Source organism: Leptonotus elevatus, chromosome 1 (assembly GCF_054856555.1).
Source record: "Leptonotus elevatus isolate MCC_2025b chromosome 1, RoL_Lele_1.0, whole genome shotgun sequence".
Classification (NCBI taxonomy): domain Eukaryota; kingdom Metazoa; phylum Chordata; class Actinopteri; order Syngnathiformes; family Syngnathidae; genus Leptonotus; species Leptonotus elevatus.
This window is the reverse complement of record NC_141239.1, coordinates 11,929,549-11,954,285: the sequence shown is the minus strand read 5'-3', so window position 1 is coordinate 11,954,285 and position 24,737 is coordinate 11,929,549. Positions and strand designations below refer to the sequence as shown.

At 42.7% G+C, this 24,737-nt stretch overlaps 1 protein-coding gene and 1 long non-coding RNA gene across 12 annotated transcripts in view; one reads left to right on the top strand and one right to left on the bottom strand.

Moving 5' to 3' along the window:
• The window catches only part of ralyla (RALY RNA binding protein like a), a 72,571-nt gene that overhangs the window by 4,579 nt on the left and 43,255 nt on the right, over positions 1-24,737 (top strand). For 3 of the 8 annotated variants that reach the window (XR_015095948.1, XM_086084624.1, XM_086084632.1), the window contains one exon: positions 9,646-9,724. The exons of 4 other annotated variants lie outside the window; for them this stretch is intronic. The gene's annotated coding sequence lies outside the window, so the exon portion shown is untranslated. Of the gene's footprint in view, positions 1-9,645; positions 9,725-20,423; positions 20,502-24,737 lie in introns of those variants that run through there. One more of the 8 variants, XM_086084670.1, reaches the window with a different exon arrangement.
• The window catches only part of LOC147180901 (uncharacterized), a 59,945-nt gene that overhangs the window by 27,441 nt on the left and 7,767 nt on the right, over positions 1-24,737 (bottom strand). The window lies entirely within an intron of this gene.

Below are 24,737 nucleotides of genomic sequence, written 5' to 3'. Positions count from 1 at the left end.
CACTGATTGTGCTTTTGTAGACTCACTGTTGGCAGTCCTGTTAGCCCAAACACCTTACAACTATGCCCCCCCCCCCAAAAACAACACATTCTGAGCAATAACCGCATAGTAATCAATAAAATGATTAATCGCCCAGCCCTATGATTAATCAATATTAACTTCCCTGATTGATCGATCAAGGAAATAAGGTTGCGCAACCCGTTGCATAGGAGGAACGATGAAAACGATGAAAACATCACAGCACGCATACAAAGTTGCTGTGCAGTCTCCACAAATTGGACATTTGCAGTGCAAATGTGTGCCGTGGAAAAACAAAAGTACCTGCCAACGGAGGCAGGCACAGCTGTGCTCCTCCCGAGCGCCCACACGCACATCTCATTGTGTGGCGTTGCGTCTGGACAACTGACAACCACTGTCAGACATCACACACTTGGCAACTTGAAAACAGCCTTAATGAGTTGGTGGCGGGGAGGGAATGGGGGGGTATTGGGGTGTCTAGTCCAAATAGTGGGCTTGTTCATTATGCAAACCTTGCTTGTAGATTTGATTCATTACTTGACGTTGACCGTGCAGCTCAAATGCCAAACGCGTGTTGAGAACATGTAGCCTGCAATTGACAATTTATAACACACCGGTGTTTCCCAACATCGATTGAGCAAAGGCACATGCTTGATTTTCTGGTCAGAAAAAAACACACGGCACACCAGCAAAAATATATTTAAAAAAAAGTATATGCGTACATATGATCTCATCTCAATGTACTCACACATTTATTTACACAGTGTGAAATCTGGGCCTGTATTGTATACAACAGGTGGATAGACTTTCTGCCATCTAGTGGAAGAACATGTCATTGTCATACCGAGCTCAAATCTCTTCCCATTGAAATGAATGAAAATGCCATTGCAGATAGAAGCTTTTTGCGGTTGTGTCAAGTGTATTGCCTGGCAAAATACTATTTGTCGCCCAAACATTTTTATGTCAAAAGGTGAGGGTTGGGACCTGGGGTTGGCTGGTGTAATTATATTAATTTAAAGGCCTAGATACAACCAATCCGACGTCGGGAGTCGGACAGCGTTGGGCCAACGGCACGCGCCCTCTGATCAGTGTATAAATGACTGTCGTGTGAAGTCGGATCGAATTGGAAATAAATTGTGGGAGGGGGGCGGTTGGGGGGTGTTTGAATTTCTGGTGGGTGGGGGGTCTGTTTCCGGCAAATTCGACATGTTGAATCGGCGTCGGGGGCATTTGATCGCTGTGATTTCTTGTTAGCTAGCGAATCAGCGCACAGGGGCAAGAAGAGCAAATGACAACACGGATAAACAGTACTCAACTCAACTTTTTGGTTTTAGGGACGGCACACGTGAATATTAAAGTCCCCCATAAAGAGGATATGTTCATATTTCAGCATGATTTCGCCAAGAAGATTTGCAAAGTCGTTTAAAAAGTCCTTATTGTATTTTGGAGGTCGGTAAATGACAGCACAGCATAGTGACAGTTTAATGGTCGCCGTTCCTCCACCTCGGCCCGACCGTCCTCGGAGCGTCCAAGTAAGCACAGCCAGGCGGTAGTAATTCAATCATAGCGGTGGACTCACCAGCGACAGTCCAGGTCTTCGTCTTCGTCAGGCAGAGGAAATCCAAGTTGTTGGAAATGGAAAACTCCCTCAAAATAAAAGTTTTTGTCTGTCAATGGCCGCGCATTTAACAGCGCGATCCTTGTGGGAGCAGCTGGGGTGCATGGCCCTTCCGTCCGGCGGTCTCGAGGAAGCTCCTTCAGAAGCTGGAGGTCGGCTCCGCGTCCAAAACGACGATGGAGTCGACAGGGTCCAGGATACGCCACAACGGAGTACATCCATGCGTTCGGGAACGAGAAGGGGACGAAGCTTGCTCCAGCGCCCGTTTTCGCTTCACCAGCTGACCGCCGCGTTTACCCCGGCGTCGCTGTCAACACCATTTTAAGTTGTTTACGTTTTTATATCCCGCCCCCGTAAAGAGGTTGGCGGTTGCCTTTAGGAATAATAACTACCGCCGCCGATGGTACGGAGGGGAATTAGTTATCGCGCATGCGCTGAAGGTACGTAATAGTCGTGTCGGTGCGGTGTGTATTTACGTCATTTTTCTACGCGACGTGCCGACATCTGATTGGTGTATCTAGGCCTTAAAGGTGTATTCAAGGATCTTGTCGAAAAGTAGAAGCCAAACGTCCGTTTGTCACTTCTTCTTTTTTTTCTGCTCGTCCGGGGGAAATGCCTACACTGTAAAAATGGGGCGTGATATTTAGACTTTAGAATTTCTGATGTAAAAAAAAAAACCTTACTAGATTTGATCAAGTAAATACCGTCAGTAAATCCTGAACGTCCGAGCTCATCTTCATCAGTCTCTGCAGCCGGCCTCACTTCATAGACGGATGTGCTCTTGTGGCTCTCAGCCATTTTCAAAGTATGCGGTTAGATGGGCGGAGCTACAGCGATGAATGTCTGAATCCGAAGCACAGCGGCTCCATGCTACAAACACTTGAAATGGAACGAGCACGCACGACGTCGTTACGGCAGAATGATTGACGGAATCGAGAACCAATCGTTAAGACGATCCACCCGGAAGACGCATTGACAGAAGATCCTTGAATACACCTTTAACATTATAGAGATGGTCAGAGAAGGAATTTTCATAATTTTTGTTATTGATTTGAATTTTAGCGAAAACATAGAATTAAAAAAACAGAACAGTTTCATGCAGGTTGCTGTTAACCTGTTTGCGTTGCAGAATAATTTGAACATCTTTGTACTTGATCATTTTAATTTGACATCATCACACGCCAGGATCATCCAAACCGAAAGCAAAGATCAGAGACATCCACTGAGTCAAGCTGCAAATTGTTTGTTCCCGTCCTTAAACCTACCCTTTCAGAATAAGCTATTCAACCTTCCTATTGGAGGTTGACAGTTATACCAGTTAAACGGTATACTACGATCATGCACACCAATAGTGGGTAAAAAAAAAAACATTCATTTATACCTGCTATCTCTTCTGCCACTATAACGCTTTCATGCGTTTGAGCCTAAGCGTTTATGATTACAGCTTATTATTTACAAATTTGCAGCCTTCTCTTTTTCCCTTGCCCTCTTGTGGTTAGACCAGAGGATGTCATTGATGTTTGTCAGCTGTGGGCGTGTGAATCTCTTTGAGACTCTTTTGTGAAGAATATTTTTAACATTTTCAGTTTTCGTTCCAGCCGTGTAAAGTGGAAGTAATGCATCTTGTAAAGCGGATGATCACACCACTGTTAAAACAAATCAATGAGCAGAAGACATGGTGAAGAATTAGATTTTTTTTTTTTTAATGGTTGATTGCTCTATTAAAAAAAGAAAGAAAAAGAAAAAGAGAGAAAAAATCCCATATTTCCAACTTTACATTTTTGTTTTGGTTTTATCATAGTCTTCCCATCCTTGGCGGAGGTAATGAAATGAAGATGACGCCATCTCTCCCCTAAATCATCATCTAAAGACGGGACGTTTGAAATCTTTTCCAGCCCGCAGACTTTTGCATGCTGGCCATCAGGTCAGGCTCGCTGAGCATGAAATGTGCCGCTAAGCAAACAATGCTTATCTCTTGCCAGGGATGAGGCTGTGCAATAGCCAGCTTTAGGTACACATGCACTGAATCACTATGAGCCACAAGCAGGGAATAAAGTTAAGGCAGGCAAACAGACATCTTTAAAGCTGGACTTAAACCTGTTTTCTGGCCCAGTGGAGGCCTACACTCACACAATAAAAGAAGCCTTAAGGAATGTACCTTTTTCCGTTTGGCCCCTTGAATAGGTACAAACAATTATCCGAGGAATCTGGTCATTTTTCTTCTGTGTTTGCAATCTGTCATGGCCAGTGTACAGGTGCTTGAAGATTATTATTATTTTTTAAATGGTGTGGGATGTTAGCAGTTGGAAGAATTATCTTGCTCTCTAGGGTGGTGGGGGGGGGGGGGGGGGGTAGTTTGTCTGCGGATAGATATATTTGGCCATATATGCTACCAGGGAGCACGGAAATGTCGGATCCCCATTTCTTGACATTTTTGGGTTGCGCGGTTGTGGGTTGGCGATAACCTCTGATTCTTGCGTCTTATGGTTAGAACGTGTTTAAAACCAGCCTTGATCCAGTGGAAAGGTCCTCATAGAGATGAGTTTCTCACGTGTTTTCGTACGCCCGCATGTGGGAGTCCAGCGACTGGGAAGGGAGACGTACTTCCGCTAGACGAAAAAGCTGAGAGAACGTGTCAACATTTACAAGCAGACCACTGGCATCGTGTTCCATTATGCATGTGCCAATGCCCACTGTTCCCTATTAGAGCCACTCTCCTTTTTTTTCGCCACGCTAAAATGTATCTTTCAACACGGCTCCCGGCCGTCTTTTCACAAACAACAGGCTCAGTGTGCGAGCGCCGTCTGTCGCGAGGCAGTGCCATTAGCCCCGCGGCGTCTTCATCTCAGCGCCGGCATCCTCTCATGTCAACGACCCCCTCCCCTTTTAGAGGAGATGCCGTTTGATTTCAGCACCGTGGGCAGCCGCCAGGACTTTATTACGCCCTTTTCTCGCCTCGGCGTCTGGAGCGTCTTTGCTCACTAACCCCTGGCCTCTCCGCCGCGACGCACCGCACGAGTCTGATGCTATTTCAAGCTCTATGACCCCCATTCAGCGGGCTCAAAAAGAGGTTTCATCCTCAGATAAGAAACTAAATGAGAATTCACATGGGGACAATGGCTTCCTGTGTTCCTTTTAGAAAAACTTTTTCTTAATCTGACAGGAGGGAAACGATTTAGGTGTGTATATGTGGCTGTGTGTTACTCCACAGTAAGCAATGTGATGCAGTGAGAGAGGGCGCACAAAATGTACATGAAACTATAACTATGATCATTTATTTTATAAAGTAAAGCCTGAGAAGTTAACTCCTCAGTCTACCTCTTCCTTCAAATGCACTATATTCAGTCACTAGTGGGAGTAGAAAGCTAGTGCAAAAACTAGCGTAAGAAGCTAAAGTCAAGCATGCGAAGTTAACTCCTCAGTCGAGCTCTTTACTCCGTGCTCCTTCTTGTCAAACAGCACAAACAGATGGAGTCAAATGTACCGCATCGGTCACAGAAGATCCAAATCAAAGTCGTTTGTCAAAAAGTTGGTTGGTTGAGAATTCTATCAATTAAACTCAAACGGGAACACAAAACAGAAGGTTAAACCTCCCATATTGGTATCAGCAAGGTTTTGTTTTTTTCTCATTTCCTTGGCAACACTTGGCCCTTAGCAGAGGTCCTGATACGAGTTGATATTGCCTTTTTGTCTTATTTGGTGTTTTGGACACGTACATGTGCACGACCTGGGGTAGGTGCTCCATCTATGAAGTGGCATTTCGTTGTATTTTTCCTCGTCAGAGTTCAGAAAATTCCCATTTCTTGTTTTTCTTGTGATGCAATTTCAGAAAACCTCTTAAAAATGTTTGACGCAAGTCTTTCTTGCGGTTACACTCTCATGCATGTAGTATTCATCTTCGTAAAATGGCCTCAGGGAACATTAGGCGGCAGCAGCCTTTGCCGTCAAATTTGATTTAGACATTACATCATTTGAATGAATCTAAATTTGTCTTTACAAAGGAGAGGGACGGATGTCTTTTTACTATTCTTCCTCCGAGTGTGAAAGAAGGGAGGGCGGGAGACCTGCAGGTGACTGCGATTGTGGGATTCTAACGCATGCCGTGACTTCCTCCTATTTCCTGTCACAGAGCGATTTCTCCACTTTTGCTGCCAAACTTAGCCTCTCCTCCACTAGGCTTAACAAAGTGGGTTACTAGAGCAGCAAGTAATTAGCTCGTAGCCAAACATGCTAATGTTGACGGCAGAAAAACTGCAACGCAAAGTGATCACTTGGATGACAGATGAAAGGCGAAGTGTGATTCTCAGGTTATTATCTCATTCTAGGAAAGCATTGAAAAGGAAACTACCGGGAATTACTCTCTGCTACGTATTGCTGCTAACCTAGCGCTAAATGCTAATGTGCCAATCTTCACATAAGTGCTCCTTTTTGTCTGAATGTTTTATTTCACAATTTTATACATTTATAAAATTGGCACTGAAAGTACATCCTTGATAGGAAATGACTGAATTATTAATTCAATGATGCCTTAAAATACAAATTTCATTCACAATGTGATCACACTTGTAACTAGGGTGGCCACTTCCACAAGGTCAAAAAGGTGTTCCCTCGCTATAACGCGGTTCACTTTTCACTTCCTCGCTGTGTTGGCTGATTTTTTGTGTGCAATTTTGCTTACAGTAATGTGCTTATTTTATAAAATTTATGAAGGTTTGAAGTTGAACATTGAGAATGTCTAAACGAGAAAAATGTGAGAAAATGTAAATGCCTCGATGAGAAAAGTGTGTCAACTGTGTGGTGAGGGGTTTTAGGGCCTTAAAACATTGACAACAAATGTAAAACAAAGCTATAACTACTTCACTGATTTCATTTATTAAGAGTATTTTTGGAACCTAAACCCAGCGGGAAACGAGGAAACACTGTATAATAGATTTGCGGTGTATTTTCATCAACAATAAAGTTTTGCATGGTTTATAGATCATGTTTGTGAACTAAATGGTAACAAATATCACTAAAAAGTCAAACTTCTTTTTGACAATTTATTTCGTTTACAGTACCATGTTTTTAACCCATTAAGGCCAAGAGCGGATAAGTCATTTGTTTTTAATCGATTCTTGGCCGATTAAATTCATCAGAATATGCACGAGAGGGTGTCGTGGGCCTCGTAGCATGTCCTGACATTTTATTGAAGCCGGCATTTACGCAGATTCGCCGGAGTTATGAAATAAATGATTGAAGACGGCACGGGAGGAATATGAATCAGTGTAACGAGTCGACAGTGACATACTGTTACGAAAAATGTTTGTAAACAATAAGGCTTTTGAGGCATGGACGACGAATCAATCCCCCCAATGTTATTACTACTGCGCTCCAGTGTTGAAGGTAAATATACATGGAGTTATGTACCCACAGATGCGACATTTGTTTGTTAATTTAAAAAATATATATTGAAGGTTTATAATAATAAACTTATGTTTGTGTGAACGCCACAGGCGTAAGCTCTGAAATGTTTTGGGAATTATGTTTCTATCTTCTTCAGTAGCTGAGATTTTTTATTATTGCCACAAAACATAACTTCTTTTGAAAAACAAAGGAAGGAAAAATGTCTTCAATGATGATGCACCTGCTGCTCGCCTCTTGCTTTAAGCTTCTCCGCCCCGCGTGACGTTTTGACTGCTTTGCACCGACTGCTCACGTCGACATCACACCGGTAAAGCGTGCAGAAACCGTGAAACCAGTCTCGATTGCTTTTGGCCAGGAAATTGTGCTCTTTCGTCCATTTAATATTAAAAGATGTCCGGCGTTTTGGCATTTTTGCCAGCGCTGCCTTTTCGCTGCTGTCAAAGAAGGTGGCGAGGAAATGACGTATTCAGATAGCCACACGAGGACATTTGTTAACATTTATTGAACCAATGATATACGAGATTTTTCACTGAAGCCACTCTTGGCCAATACAGACCAGTAGTGACAAACGGGGGTGGGGCTGATGTTGGGTCACATAAAATCAAACACGGCTCATTTTCTTTAACAGGCGGACAAACTAGCGTCCGGTTAGGGTTGGGCAGGACGCAGGACATGTCACTGAAAAGTAGGACTGTCCGGCCTAAATACGGAAGTCTGGCCACCCTACTTGTAATGCAAAACACTCGTATCTCAAAATAAAATAAAAAAAGTGCAGAAAAAGTATTTTCTGAGAATAAAGTGAACATTTTAAAGATAATTTTTTGGGGCAATAACCCCGGGATTACACCGCATGCGTGTGCGTTGCGTCTACGCTCCACTCGGCGACGCAGACGATTCATTTCCATTCAGCTTGTTCGAATTACATCGGCTGCGTGTGTGCTGCGGATCGACTGCGGACCAGCTGCGTCGTGCTGGAGCCCGGCGCACGGGTAGACCGACAGTATTTTCTATTTTTGCCGGACGACGGCATCCGTCAAATGGCAAACTATGCTTTTAAAAGCATATTTCCCATGGTCACACGTATGCACTAATATTGCTATGAGGATGACTATGCGTGACATTAACTGCAAAATGAACTTTTATCCCAGTCACGAGTTTAGCCATATTGTGTATGGTGAATCATGTGGGAGGGATATTTGTTTGAAAGATGTAGCTCACATTATGTTGTAGCGGCAGCTAGCAAGAAGTTCAGCGTAGCATGCCGCAGGATCGACTCTCATCTGAAACTTTTTCTTTGTTAAAGATAAATCAGTCCTTCAGCAAGACAAGAATGTTCCAAACCGTAAATACCGGTCGCCACTTACTTCCGTAAACCCTTTTAAACAGACCGCGTGCCCGACACAACGTTAACAAGTCTCTGTCTCTCTCTCACTATCTCTCTTTCTCGCCCGCTCTCATTGTAGGATTAGTAATCCTTCGAAATAATCCCCATGTTTAATAAATGTATCTGTAATCAGTTACATCATTTTTGTTATCTGATTACATAACGGCGGTACATGTATTCCGTTACTCCCCAAGCCTGGTGAGGCCACATATAACATATTATTGTCAAGACATATTTGAGGTTGACTTCCCATTTAAGAAAATCAAGATCATAATTTTGAAAATGTGTGCTTTGTTTTTGTGAGTGTTCTCATTTGCTTGCTGGGACTCTCAGCTAAAACTAGAACTGCATCAAGCAACATTTTTGTGAACAGAGTTCGAGTTGGATTCTATGCTCTGTGTCTAGTGTGGAGCATTGAGTCCATCCTTTTGTATCGGTACTGATTTTATTTTGACAGGTGACTACTTCCTTTTATTTTATTACCATTCTCATTGACTTGAAAACCAGATCAAACACTGACCAGCTTCATGTGAATGAAGGATTTTGATTTGTATCCTCTATGAATGGTATGATGCATTTGAGACTGTTTGAGATGCTACTGCCTTTATTTTGATAGGCTCCTACTTCCTGTTTAGAGTCTTAGCCAGGGCTGGCAATGTCCAAATTTTCATTAGGTAAGGCACTTTGATTTGGATCTAATATGACAGATGTGGTGCATTGAAATCCAGCCATTTGTGTGTCTTCTGATTTTATTTTAGTAACTTTCCTCTTCCTGTTGATAATACTCTACTAATGTTGGAGCTGATACTGTCCAACTTGTTGAAAACAATCCTCAACATCTGTGAATGGTGTGGAGTGAGCTATTTTATTTCCCAGTTGTCCCGAATGCAGCGCCAGCATGGACCTTACAGATGAGGTCGGCGATATGTAATGAAAGACAAAAAATTCTACGATAATCATCAAGTGAATATGATGAGAAGGTGCGAGATAGCGAGCGCTGTTTCACAGATAATACCCACTCTATAGGTCCTGCTGCTTTTATCTCCCGACTGTCGTCAGCCTGGGCGAGGCTATAGGTTGCTTCCAATCAGATCATGGCGGTCGTGGCTCATTTTAAGCGCCGGGTGCACCCTCGTGTCGCTACGCCTCGCAGCAGCAGCATAAATTCAGTGGGAAAGTGGGAGATGAGGCTGATTGAAATCGTGATGTATTCTCTTTACAGGAGGTCGGCACGGTCACGGGCCCACCCGCTAACGCGGCCAAACAGCAGCTCGCCGCACCAAAAAGGCAGTTCATTAAAGGTATGAGTAATATGTAAATGACAGGGGCTGATGGCGGGGACATAAAAAAAGGAGAGAGTAATAATTTATAAGCTAATATCCACCTACCGCGCTTGATGTATGCCTTCATTCTTCATCTTTGATAGTGGATGTCTAAGCTGGTTGAAGAAGCTTGGCATTGCAATTGTGCCCTTTCCTTCGTCTACAAGTATTCTACTGCTTTTGATCACAAGTGACAGCACGTAGCAGCTAGTTAGCTACTAGCTAATGTGAGAAGCTAAAGTAGCCATTGTAGTCAATTCTCTTTCTTGTCAGACATTACAAGCAGATGGACTCAAATGCATCACACTCACAGAAGATTTAAATTAAAGCTAAATGAAGATCCACTTCTTTTCTCGCAAAAAGTTGGTTGACAACAGTAGCTGAGTCCTACCAAGCCATCAAAAGTGGGAATAAAAACAGGAAGCAGAACCGATGATGAACAGATGAATCGAATGTAGCAGATGATCCAAATCAAAGTCCTATTCTCTCAAAAAGTCAGTCGATAGCTGCACAGGTGAGGAAAAAGGAAACTGAAAAACTACCAAAATAGAACCAGTAGCAGCACAAACATGAATCCAAAAGCAGGACATTACTAAAAAAAAAAAAGATCCAAACTGAAGTCCTATGCACAGAAAATTGGTTGATAAAGACTCAAACTGAGAGTCTCATCCTACAGAAAAACAGGAAGTTGAAATCTGCCAAAATGAAAACAGAAGTAGCACAAACAGATGGACTCAAATGACCTAATGAAAATTGTTCACAAAAAGTTGTTTGATTTTGCCGTCCTCTTACTTTTAATGACTCAGTGTTGCACATTGGCACTCAACAGTCCTGTCAGCGTTTCCGTGGTAAACAGAGCTACAGCATTGGCTTATTATATTCCCACAATAACCGGCAGCGTTGTGTCGTCCCTGCCGCATTAGCTGCTGTTCACTGTGCAAAGAGGGAGATTAGAATCCGCCGGGAGCAACACGGGCCGGCGAGGGCGTCTATTCATTAAGCCCGTAATTGCTAATTGAGTGTCGGAATGTTTCCACCATGCATTAGCCGAGTCATTGCGCTTTTAGCAAGGGAACGGAAACAAATGGATAATGGAAAGGCGGTCTTATTATAAGGGCACTGGTTCTGTCTGAAAAGACATAGTAACTGTGCCATTTCCATTTGATGCGCCTATTTTTGGTTAATTTTTCCTACAGATTTTGTGGAGAAATTAAAATAATAATTAAAATAAATAATAATAATAATAATAATATATATTCAGGCCCTGGGGCCTTTACTTAATTTAAAAGCAATATCCATACTAGACCCACCAAAAAATCTCAAGCACATACAGCCATGAAAAAAATAAGAGACCGCAATGTATTCTTCAATTTCTTATTCATTTTCATGTCTGGTGACAGAACAGCTAACTGATAGAAAATAAATCATAGTATGCCTAAAAGCAAAATTGTTGGCAGTACAAGCCTTTTATGTCAGAACTTGTGAAGTGATTTTGGTTATTTTCAAGAAAACCTTTGGAAAATGTGTTGATCAGCTCTCGATTCAACTCTTATGTGCTGTTTTTGTTGTCATTGATATAGTGGTCCAAATAGATATTCAATACCTTTTGTTGTACTAGGCATTTCAAATGAATAGGAAACTAAAGAAACAAGGTGGTCTCCTAATTTTTACCATGGCTGGTTTGAAGCAACCAGCTATTTTGTCCTTTTTTTAGGGCTCCTTAAATAGCAAAGGACCGAGTTTGCCCACCCCTGTTTATACTATACACTCCCTTGAGTCACATAATATTACAACAACAACAAAATAAATAACTACTACATTCACATTATAATGCCATAAATGTTTTACACTTTACCAATGCCACTCTACGAGTTATTTTACATTTACATTTTTCTCAAATCCCAACAGAGTAGTAGAGAGCTTCAACGCATCACCAAGTCCACTCCACAATTGTATGCCCAAAACTGAAACGCAGCTATATTTTATGTTGGCCCTCACTTTAAATGTTCCAAACATAAATAAAGCCTTTAAATTATAGTTCCCTTCTCTTATTGAAATTCTGAATGCAAACAGGGAGGCTATTGTTTACTGCACAATAATATTTCCAGGGTTTTCAAATACATGATGCCCATACATTTTAAAATAACAGACCTTATAAATAAATGATACGTTGTATCTCTGTAGCCAACCTTATTCATTGTTCCAATAATTTTTTGTCGGACTTTAATCATTTGGTCTTTATTTGTTTTACGTACATTTCCCCAAATTTCAACACAATATCACCCTCCATTTTTTTGCCTTTTTAAACATTTCCACCTGGGGAATGTGTGTGCATGCCTTAACCCTGTGTTTTCTCAAACCAACAAGAGGCAGTTCAAAAAGGAAAAACTCTTAGAATTTTCCTCCAGATTTCGTCTGGTCTATCCACAGGGACCAGCCATGTATTTTTGGAAACAATGCCCCTTGGAAGTTAGACGGTACAATAGTGCCCTCCAGCGGTCACCTTCGGTATTATCCTCAAGAATCCTGCGGCTCGTAATTAATCTGAAGTCTACATAATTTGGGACATAAACAGACTCAATGTACTTGACTGACATAAAGTGACTTCTGTTGTTTATCTTTGTACACAACCTGTATGTCTATCTCAAATTAATGATGTGTGTAACTTCTGCAGCCATCTAAGTTTAGCTAATTAGTAAGCTTAGCGGATTCAATAACTTTATGATCGCGGTAATGTTTGAAATGTGTTCAGAATGATCAATAAAGTATCTGGCTGGTCAATTCTGATTAAAAAAAAAGAAGATCAAATGCTATTCCAAAAGTTTGGTCTCAGTCGACCAAGTCTGCTTCAAGCGCACGGAAGAGGCGAGATCGCTTGACCCCCCCCCCCGAGACACAAGCTTAAAAGCCAGCGCGCGAAGGAACTTCCCCCTGCTCTTCTTCCGCTCTTCTCCCTCTTCGCTCTTCTCTTCTTGCCCCATGAACTTCTCCTGATCATCACGAGAGACGTGGTCGCCGAACCCGCTGAGAGCGACCACGTGGCTTCCTTCTTTGAGCGCCCCTAAGCACGCATCCCGCAAGGACTCGCAACCACACTGCGCGTCCCAAAACGTTCGTGTCTGTTCCTGCCGAGAGCCGACCCACCTACCTTCCGCTCTCTGAATCACGTAGCGTCTCGCCGACCTGGTTCCACGACGGCTGTTAGGCACAGAGCCGCTTGCGCGCCACTGACCCATTTCTGCTCCAGTCGTGTGCCCGAGGCGCCCCGCAGCACCCAAACCAACTGACTGCGGCCTCTCAACCGCGCAAGCACATCACCACCAACCGGGACTTGTGCCAGCCAAGGACCTGCCGCGGCCTCCACGTCTCAGTTGTGCGCCCATCACAATCAGCCAGAGACTCCAGTGCAGCATTCCAGCTGCGCGTGTGCCGGCCGCCCAGATTGCCTCCAATGGAGTTTTCTTCAACTGAGGATCGACGCTCGCCAAGTCCCTCTCTCTCTTGTGCACCTGAACCAGTTCGTAAGTGCGCCTTCATTGCAATACGACCATATACCACTGGCGCAACGCTCGATTCAAATATAAAAGGATTGACAGGTTAAAACGCTTCCATCTCTATTCCCCATCTACCTTTTGCATTACTTTTTTTGTCTTAGTTCGTTAGGTTGCATGTGTTCTTTTTATCTTTGATTCACATTTTAATTCAGTTTCATTAATAGTTTAGGCTGTGTTTGATATGTGTGTGTTTACTAAATACATTTGTTGTCTAGAGATTCAATTTCTGCCAAATCATTTGTGTTTTCTGAGTGGATTAGTAATTTTCTTATTAAAGCAAAGAACTCCATAATTAAATAAAGTAGCAACTTCAGATTATGAATACTTGATAATAGGATTTTTATCGTTTATTTTGCTCCTACCAACAAGCAAAGTCAATGTGGTGCCCCCAGAGGTTGCTGAGGAAATTACAACTCCCCTCAGTACCGTCTAAATTTCTTGTTCGCCATTACGGCAACCCAAATAATCGCTACATATTCGTGCGGCCCGTGTGAGGTTTTATTATTGTGAGTGTCCACTCAGAGACACGATTTGATTCAGGTTGAACGACTTCACGCAGCGTGTAGAGTTACTTGTACAGTACTCCCGCTGAGAGAAGCGCGTGTAGACACCATTTTGAAATAGTAGATTCACCTCTTTAGTGTTGCCAAGCGTCGGCCGAGCCGCCTTCTTGTATGTGTTGTAAGGGCATGGCTAGCGGCCATCTTGGACAGGGGTAAAAGTGTGAGGCTGGGCCGCCATCTTTGACAGCTGAAGAACATAGTGAATTGCTATTGTGAATGAGAAGGAGGAATTGAGTAAGTAAGAGCCGGTTACTGTTTGTGAGACTAGTGACTTGTATTTTGAAGACGTACGTAATAGAACTCGAGTTTTGCAACTTGTAAATTTTAGCTCGCTGAATTTGAAGTTTTGTCTTTGTTTCCTGGGAAGTGAATTTGCTGTGCACCGCGACGTGGCGACGCTCTGTCTTGTGTACCTCGGAGTAGCTACCCGAGGCTAACATAACGGCTTTAGAGTATTGTCCCCGTTTTTCCTCCCGATCGTGGGAGATGTATTGGGTGTGATTGTTCATATCGCGAGCCCAATAAAAGCTCGGCTGCCGGGTACCCCTGTGCTGGGACGTCAGACGTGTACCGCGCCCGCCCGCTCACAAGGTGACGCCATTGTCCTTGTGAATTTGAGCTGTCTGTGGTTCAGAAGAGGCCTAGCCGCCAGACCGCAAAGCCTGCCCGCTAGCTGCCCAGTTATTGAACCTGCCTCGAGGCTGACCGCCTCTTGTAGACCCAAAGGCTATTAAACGAGTGTATCGTGGCCCACCGGCCGCAACAGAGTTGTGCTTCGCTCGTTAGCTGAAGAGCTAACCCGCCGGCACCGCTAGCTGCCGAAGCTAGTCGCCGTAGCTGCCGTTAGCCTGCTAAGCTGACCGCTGTTGCAAGTGTTAGCTTGCTCCGCTGGTAAGGATTAAAGACGGTTGCTAGCTACATGTGCTAACTCACTAACTCTATTGAATTACGTGACGAACCATTTGCTAAGCATACACCGAATTTGATTTCAATCCCGTGTCGAGTCTCCCTCTCCCCCGAACTACCGTGGGACTCACTAGATAATAATAATTAAACACATTTGTGGGCTAATTGACTGCTTGTGTTGAATTACTATTTTAATAACCGATCGCGTTCCAGCCTCCTATGACATATAGCGTAGCTACGCGCTAGCTATTTACATTAATAAGACCGTGGTTTAGCAAAAGCAACGCAAGGTGTACACCTGTGTTAGCTCATTTGTAAGGAGCGTTAGCTTGCTTGCATAAACAATATACACTTTTGGTTAAGCATATTAAAATAATTATTTGCACTGTTGTGAGTTACTTTCCTCCAGTTCTCCTAATATTGCTTGTCTAGCTCTTGTCTACCCTCCCCCTTTTAATATTTTGTTATTTTCTTTTTTGTTAATTTTGTCTGGCTTTCTGCCATTCTATTGTTTTCATTATTTTAATTTCACCCCTTCTGTTTACTTTTGTTTTATAGTTAATTAAGAAGGCTGTGAGTTCCAAGTGATATATTAGGGATTCAGCCCTAATATTTTTGTACAATTTTACAGTTTTAGTCTTAACCGAATCCATAAGAGACATTCGCATACAGTGTAGACTGACACACCAGCTAGTTAATTTGACTAAGACTAGTGATCCATTGTAATTTTATTTTCCCCTTCTGTTTTTGTTTAATTCTATTTTTATGTTACCTTTTTATCTCGGCTTTCAAGTGAGTGAGTGAATCAAATTAAATTTAGATAAATTTGGGATAGATTTTTCACAACTTGTGTAGGTTTTGGGATTGCGTAGCCTCGCTCAGTCTTCCCTCCTCCTTGCTGCAAATATTTTCTTTTGTTTTTCCGTTTCCTTTCTGTCAGCTTGAACCCAGTGTGTATTGTTGACGATAATACTCGATAGCGGTAGTTAGGTAGCTAACTACTAAACGCTAGTAAAAGTTTAATCGTCTAATTTAAAAAAAAAAAAGTGGCTGCATTACGAGAAACTTCCAGCCCATGTGAGAGCCTTGACTCCCTGGCACTGCTCGTTCACATGCTGACCAAGGATATCTTACCGGGATACGCGGAGTCTGTTAAAAATGCGAATGTTGATACACTTAACAGTAACCTCGCGCAGCTCATGGGCGAAGCTGCAACAACAGCCCCAAGAGATAATTCACTCCTTCGAATGCTCGGATGTTTAACAGTGAATCTTGTGGCGCAGCTGAAATTGATTGATGCGGAGGATTGCCAGGTGAAACATCAGCTTGAAGTGGCACGACAACAGAACTGTGAAGCAACGGCACAGCTGGAAGCCACCAACGACCGAGTGAAGGTTGTTGAGACCCAATTGGTTGGCACAGTTGGATGACGCAGATGCCCGTGCATGCCGAGAACTCAGACAGCAATGTAGACAAATTTGCATCTGACGATGACTCTCCTCAAAAGATTGGTGAGTTAACTCGAGCTCTCGCATTCGCCAAAAGACACAAATCCACAGCAAGAAAGACTGCTGAGAACAGCTGCTGACAAAATTCATAAGCTGAAATCAGAGGTGACTGACCGACCGACAAGAGACCTACTTCGACAAATTACTTACGGGATAGTTCGCTCTTAGCTCAGTCATCTGACGATGTGAAGCGCCTCCAAGTACAGGTTCAAACCCTTAGAGAGCAACACAATTTTAAAGTAGACCGCTCGTACGACTTAAGAACAAAATTAGCATTGACTGAAGCCGAGGTTACCCGCCTCTGACAAAGCCAGCAGGACTATGAAGCAGTAAGCTTCGTTAGTTACAGTGCGCGCAGCAGTTAAATAATGTTGCCAGAGGAGCACCCCTTTTGGGAGCTCCACCTGCATGCAGACCTGATCCCAGAGCCACAGCTGAAACTGTCGCCTGAGCCCGACACCGGATGGAGGACGCCGCCAGTGACCACGGCCGCGTTAAGTCTGGCACCGCCACTGGACGCACCCCCACAAGGTTTAGGACCATCAGGTGCTGACAGTTTCCAATGTGGCTGTCGACTCCCCCGTTGGAGAGACACATGGGCGTGGCCTGAAAGGATTTGGACAAGCTGGCTCCAAACATTGCCCAGTTCGAACCAGTTCGAAACCAGGGGGGTCCCACAACACATCGGAGTACCTGAAAGACATTGACTACTCTCTCCAGAGGTTGCCAATGGCAACCGTGGAAGATAAGTTGTACCTGATAAAAATGACTCCAACCGCGCAGTCAACCAACTGCTGTAATGGCAGCCTGCTGATGTGTTGTCTAATCCCTTGGCTCTGCACCAGGCCATGGCACGTGAATTTGTTGGCTCTCCTGAGTTGACGGGCATGGAAGTCGCCATGTTCGTCATACAGAAAAAAAAGGAGCCCCCTCAGGCTTTCTATAGTCGTCTTCGCGATGCCTATTTTGGGACTCGTAACAATTCCAACATGGAGGAGGACCTGAATTTTAAAACATTGTTTGTCCGGAACCTCCAACCAAACCTCAATCACTACCTAGAATTGGCTTTGTGTCTTCAGACACTGAATAGCTCGCAGCTGCGCGACTTAGCAGCTAGGGGTTATGCAAAATTAAAAGTCTCAACCCCTAAGGTAGCAAACGGCGACGGAGAGGGAGCCTTCTCTGATGCTCCAAAGGAAGCCTAATCCAGATCAAAAAGGTCGAACCAAAACGGTCGCAACCGAATGGCAAACCTGACAGCCCGCGTGACGAGCGACCGGACGGAGAATTGCAAACTGACTACCGCCGTCATTCCAGATCTGCTAAAGGTAAGCCTAATTCACGCTACAATCCAAAACATGATGAAACCGAATGCGCGACAACCGAATCTCGCCGCGAGTCCCGTAACCGCCAAGATGACTCAGAGACCGACTACAGCGCAGTTGCCGACGGGATACTCCAAGCACTCCTGAAATTGTCAAAAGACCAGTCCGTGCGACAAGCCGACGGCCGGACACCCACTGACATGACCCACCAACAGGGGTCACGAGCGGGTCCGCCAGAAGCTGAAACTCATAAACTGCATTCTGACTCAACGGTACTGGTACTTCGGGTTGACTCCAATACAACTACCGAGGTGTGCGAATCGCGATCTACTGACGATGTACAACCGGTCCAACAGCTTTTAGGCGAACTCACCACAAGGGGGATAGCTCGTAAATTCTATCTGAGCGTCACCCTGGAGCAAGCTCTGACCTACGAAGCCCTCGTAGATCCTGCAGTAGACGTCACGGTGATGTCGACTATGGTGTTTGAGCAACTCCGTGCCGCGTCGCCACTTATTGTTCGCGCCGTTTCACCTACTAACATGGAATTCATCCATCCAGTCTATGTGGGACCCATTGAGTCGGTCCCCCTTCTTATGGGTCAAGACCTGTTGGTCCGCTTCCAACCCATCATCGACTACCAGAAACGCCAGATCTGGGCCCAGGTGCGGCAGACTCTGCCGACAACACTCCTGGGCCATGACCGGTCTCAGCTGTGCACTGTGACTCGGGCGCAGCTAGCACACATGGAAGCAGGCGCCCCCACAGGGAACTGGGACCCGACACCTTCACCTTCCAAGGCAGGACCACTCACGTCTCCTTCGAAGAACCAGCTGGGAAGCTGCGACATCTTCCTGTGTGGCCTTGATCCGCCACTGGCCGACGCAGGGTACGCCCCTCGCATCATCGGAGGTGTCCAGGTCCAAGGTACACCCGTCTTTGACGCTGTCCTCGCCTTGTGGGCTGACAAATCAGTCATTTCTACAGCTTTTACTGACGACTTGCGGCATCATGACCCAAACATTCTTTCGTCTCCAAGTCTTGCCGGTTACTGTTGAATACGGAACCCCCTCTTACCATTTCTACAGTGAGCGTGTGCGCCTTAATCCTTTAGTGGAACCAGCGCTCACCGACCCACTACCTCCTGGGTGTCCCAGACGCGCCCCACACCCTTTTGGTGGGTGCAGACTTGCTTGTCCGCCTTGCCATCCAGGTAGACACCATCAACAATGTACTGTGGTTCCTCACTAACTCGGAACCTCTTGCGTGTGTTCCCAGTCTTCCAAACAGGAAGTCTGGACAAACCATCCGTTCCGACTTCCACGACGTCACTCTAACTGTGCCCGTGGTTGGACACATTTCACCTGACACCTGAGGTGTTGCGCTTGCCCTGTCCTGGCAGGGGTTGACGGCTCCCCTCTTTGGTGGAGGTTTTCATGCATGCCAGATCCACCACACCAGCATCTATCGAAATTCAAACACAATCTGCTTCTTCCTCTGGTCGTTGAATCGGTAGAGGCTGGTGTCTGTGGATCTCACTCTGCTTCGTTTGTCCTTCCTTCCTTTCCTCAGTCTCTCCTTTGGTCTCCCTAATTTGTTGGAATTTAGATGTTTCTGGGCTTGGTGAAAGACTCTGGTTGGTAAACCGGTGGGTAGTAGGTAATGGCTGGTCGGTGCTGGATTTCACTTTCCTTTCTTTTCTTTGATCCTTCCTCGGGTCTCCTGACAACCTCACGACTGGATTCTGAAGTATTTGGTTTAGGTGAACGGTATGGTATTTTTAATAGGTTTTAGGTGAACTAATGAGTACACACACACACACACACGCACACGCACATGCACGTACAAAAAAAAAAAAAAAAAAGAGGGAGCAATGATGATGACATGTCAAATCGGTAAAATTACAGAATGAACAATACTGAGCTCTTAAGAAAAAAAATATATATATATATACGTCAAAGTTTGACTCTTTCCAGAATTCACCATGAAAAACCGAGCAGAAAAATGAGAACAATTTGGCCAATTGACAAGAAATTGGCATGTCAATCATAAATGGATATATGAAAGTCTAAGGAGTCAAGCACCCATGCTTGAAATTGGACAGAAAGTCAGCCATTTTGGTTTGACAGAGCCATTTGTAGCAAATATTTTGACAATTTCTTACTGGGGAATTTGGCCAAAGGAGCTTCAATCGGGATCTGGTATCTTAGACAGATGGTGCCGCTAAAGTTGCTAAGCTTTTTCCCTGAGGCCATCAAATGTGAGTGGAGAATGGTATCAAAGTTTGATGATCATTTAGAGGATTCATCAACGCTTGTAGCTTTAATTCAGGACACAAGTCCTGCTTTGATCCATTATGCTCAATGATTACATTTCATTTAGCGCTAATGTAGCTTAACTCCCCAATCCATTGTTTAATTTTGACTTAATGCGTGTTGATCAGTTTCACTCCCTTGCCTTTGTGCGTAAGGTCATGAATTATACGCAGTCGGCACGAAGGACCAGTGCTTTTAATCACTATCCTTCGCTTTTACGTAATTTGCTGCAGCATTTTTTTTTAATACTTCCCCGCATTTTATGACACGTCAGTGCATAAAAGCAGAGTGAGCAGACTTGCACCGTGCTGTAGCTTTTAAATTAAGACAGTAAAAAAATGTAATTAGATTTGAGTCCACACTTAGTCCCTAATGCGTTTGGCTGTCATTCAAAGTAATTACAACAAAAAAAAGATTATTATAGTCACATATCCACAGTCTCTGGTGCTTTGATTCTTTACACTTGTCTGTCACTGCGGTTTGATGATAGCACAAGTGACATGTTTAATGTGTCACAGCAGACAGCTCATAAAGACGTTGGCAAATTAAACGCAACCTTATTTCACGCTAATGATGACAGCGCAGGTGAGACTCTTTGCTTTGACGCGTTATTAAACACGCCATATGTAGCAAGATGACCCTAAAATAACATCTTAGTGGTCGTATTAAGGAGAGAAGCGCGTCTGTCGTCACGTCAAATGGCCTTTGTTAGTGTTTTTTGGCAGGAGTCTTAAAAAGGTGGACTTTTAACAAAAAATACATTTGTAATTCTGCACAACTTTTTTTTTTTAATGAATGTAAAAACAAAAATCTGGATTTTTTTGGTACCATTTGGTAGCAATAAAAAAAAATCTGGAAATTATCCTTTATCTACTTAAAATATATATTGTTCTAGTTTGAGTACTTGCTTTATTAAGTTTAATTTAATTAGCATTAATATACATCCTTATTTAAAATTGTTTTGACTCCCTATTAAGACTTGTAATTCAACTTTATTCTCTTCTCCTTTGCAACATCCTAAATTATCTCTGTTAAATTAAAATGATTGTCCTATTTCAACTCATTGTTATGATTTTGTATTTAAAAATACATATTTTTTATTGTATTTAAATTATTTCATAACTTTTTAACAATTCACATTTTCACTTACAATTTAATATTAATCTTGTATCTTGTAAATTTCCATGATACTTGTAACATTTAGTTTTTACTTAAAAATGTTGACGCCTTCATGCATTATCACTTCGTTCTCTGAAAATGAGAAAATAATTGTTTTATTAAAATGTTTGTAGAATATTTCTATTTTATTATCATAACATTACTAGTTTCATCTGGTAAAATTAGCAGTTTATTGTTGTCATTTTAAATGGTTGAGGAAGCGCTATTCTTCTTTGTTTGTAGCTGAATTACTGTATTATACTACCTCCCGGTGGCCACGGGTGGCACAAAAGAAGAAGAAGCACAATTAATTGATTTGAAGAATTAAATCATGATGCACACGCTGTTTAATTATTTACATTTCTATTTAATTGCAATGTGTATAGAGTGCTGTGTTTCCAAAACAAATGTTTTTGCTTTGTGGGTGTGAGGCTGGAACGGATTAGTGGCTTTTCTATTCATTTCAGTGGGGACAGATGATTTGAGATACAAGTGTGTTGGATTAGGTTAGGTGGTCATATAATGTTTTAAACATTCTTCCTCTCCCGCCTTTGCTGCCTGGGTCGTTTTCCGCCACAGTTTGCCAGCATTTTCTGTATGCTGCATACTTTTTCTTCTTTCTTCTCAAACAGGCTTTGAGGATCTCAGAGACTCATGAATATGGCAAAAGGATTTGCTTTTGATGTGTTTTTCCTTATTTTCTTTCAATGAGCTTGAAGAAGTAGAAACTTTCTGCTGCCATTATTTGACGGCACAATAACAAGAGCGGTGGACAAATGAAGACAGGCTCTTCATTAGGTACCACTGCACATATATTTAAAGAAATTCTGCCTTTGATTGACAATAAAATACTGATTTAAATTTTAAAAAATTGTTACACAATATTACTTTTTTTTTTAATCATAAATGTACACATTCATTACACAAATTCCCATTTTATATATTCAATCCTAAAAATCCATGACCATCTAATAATTTAACATTACATTTTATATAATTCTTAGAAAATAACATTAAATATAATATATATAATAAAATAAAATTATAATTTGATTCGTTTGTTCTGACTCATGATTTTTATGTGTCTAATTTCAGGATATTTATGTAATATTTCGACTTAATTAGATAACAAAAAATAAGAATATATTGTAAAAGTACAATTTTACTCTCTTCTTCTTCGGGCTTAGATGAACTATAAACATTTCGTGCATTGACGCCAATTTTCCCGATCTCGGACAGCGTCCCATAATTTTCGTTTTGACCTGAATTGCTGAAAATTTTGCAAAAACATTTCCTCTGCCCGCCTAGTGCACTCGATCCTGCAATTCTTCCACTGAGTATCAACTCTTCTAATTTTTCTTTTGGAATATAGTGTCCTAGGAATTTAAGTTGTCGCCTCTCAATGGTCGTGAGCAGTTGAAGGACCTCCTCATTGGTCATGTAATTGACATAGGAGCTTCTCAGCATTCGTCGCTAAAAACAAATTTCTGCAGCTTGTATGTTGCTTCGTGTTTCCGCGTGAGAGTCCAAGCTTCGGTGCCATACAGCAGAACCGACCACACAAAGGTTTAGCTTTCGAACCAAGAAAATAGATCTCATCTTATAGAATGCATATCTTTGGCCATACCGTTTCTTCTTCTGATCTCTTTCTTGCTTTTGCCATCTGCTGTAATTGTGGTTCCAAGCTAAGTAAATGAAGAAACTTGCTCCATAATTGTGTTGCCTACAATAAGGATAAATTCTGGTTCTGGTGATGACTTGGGAACACACATAACCTTTGTCTTGTTTCAGTTGATGCTCAAGCCCTTGCTTTTGCCAGAGGCTTCCGCAGTTTCAAAGACACGTTATGCACCTTCTTGTGATATAGTTAGAAAGGCCGTATCATCTGCGTATCGGATATTTGTGTTCCGTTGACAACGATGCCTTCGTGGATGTATAATAAATTCACCATAGAGATCGAAGAAGTCTGGAGACATTCTACATCTGACTCATTTGGTTAATGTTTTGTCTAGAAGACGGATTGCTGCCTTTTGGGTTAGGTAAAGATTTTAGGTTATTTTTAAGATCTTTGTCATCAATTCCAATATATTTTAGAATTTTGAGTAGCTCTTTGTGCCTCACATTATCAAAAGCTTTTTTGTAAACGATAAAGGTTCTGTGTAGCTCTTGCTTTACTTGTAAGGCTCTTTTGCAAAGCATTCCAAGGACAAATATTGTGTTTCTTGTACCTCTGTCTTTTATGAATCCGTATTGATAGTCTGGAATTTCTGGTGTCGGATCCTTTGTAAGATGATCTTCAAATATATCTTGAGAATATGGCTCATCAGGCTAATTGTTCAATGGTTACTGCAGTTCAGGGTTCCTGGTACTTTCGGTATTGCTATGAATAAGGATTTTCAACAGGTCTTGTGAGAGCTTCATAGATTTTGTCTATGATGGACCGAATCAGGTCCACGCCACACATCATTTCTACTGGGATTTCACCCGGGCCAGCTACTTTCCTTTTTTTTCATATTCCTCATCAAACCGCATCTTTAAAAAATCTTGATCCAGTTTATATTGTCTGAGGAATTAAATCCTCTTGCTTAAGTTCATCATGCATAAGTTCTTGGAGGTGTTCCGTCCATCTTTGCGTAACGTTTTCCGTTTTTTGCAAAACCGTTCCATTGATGCAGTTTGATGATGGTTGGAATCTTTTCTCAGTAATCTTTTTGATTTTCCGGAACACTTGATGCTCGACTTCTTCGCACTTATGTTCTAACCATTCTGCCATGACTTTGATGCACTTTCTTCTAAATTGTATTGCACTTTGTCTTGTTTCAGCAGCCTGCATTGTTCGAACAACCCTTTTATATCTTTCGCTATCCATGGAGACATCCGAGCAGCCCGGGGATGTTGCTTGGCTACATTTCTGATAGTGGTTGAAATATTGAGCCAGTGACTTTCAATTTCTGTGCTTTCCTCTGGCATGTTTTCAAGGATGGAGTTTTTAAAATTCTCTCTGACTGTCGATCGCTGTCGATTTGACTTGTGGTTTGGGCTTATGGATTTTCTTTAGAGAGAGCTGTAAGTGCATTATAACAGGGCTGTGTGTGGTCTGAATCATCAGCCCCTGGGTCAAACCTTGAGTTTTTCACTGCGTTTCAAAAATGCTGTTTGACAATAATGAAATCAATCTGATTTCGTACTCCAACTCCACAGCTAATCCACGTGTATCTTTGTCTGTAACCATGTGTTCGTGATCATCATCTCCCATTACAATCTTGTCTTTTTCCGACCCAACCTTGGCGTTCCCAGTCACCCATGATGACGATGTTGATTTTGTCCAATTTGCAGCTAGGGTAGACCTCTTCAAATTCTTTCGATCGATGGTCTGATCGTCTGCCTCCGCTGTGGCCGCATAAATAACAATAATGTTGGCTTTGAATGGGCTAGCTTTGAGTGTAGCCATCAGCACCCGCTCTGATTTCAGCCAAAACGAGTGGGTGGAGCTGCCAAAATGCTTGTCAAGAATCAAGCCGACCCCTTGTTGGTGTTCTATGCCTCGAGTCGAAAATGCCTTCCTTGTAGAACTTGCCTGCATTTAGCTATTCACATAGGCCTAAGCATTCAATTTTCATTCCGTTAATTTAATATATTACATTGTCCAGTTTCCCCACTTGA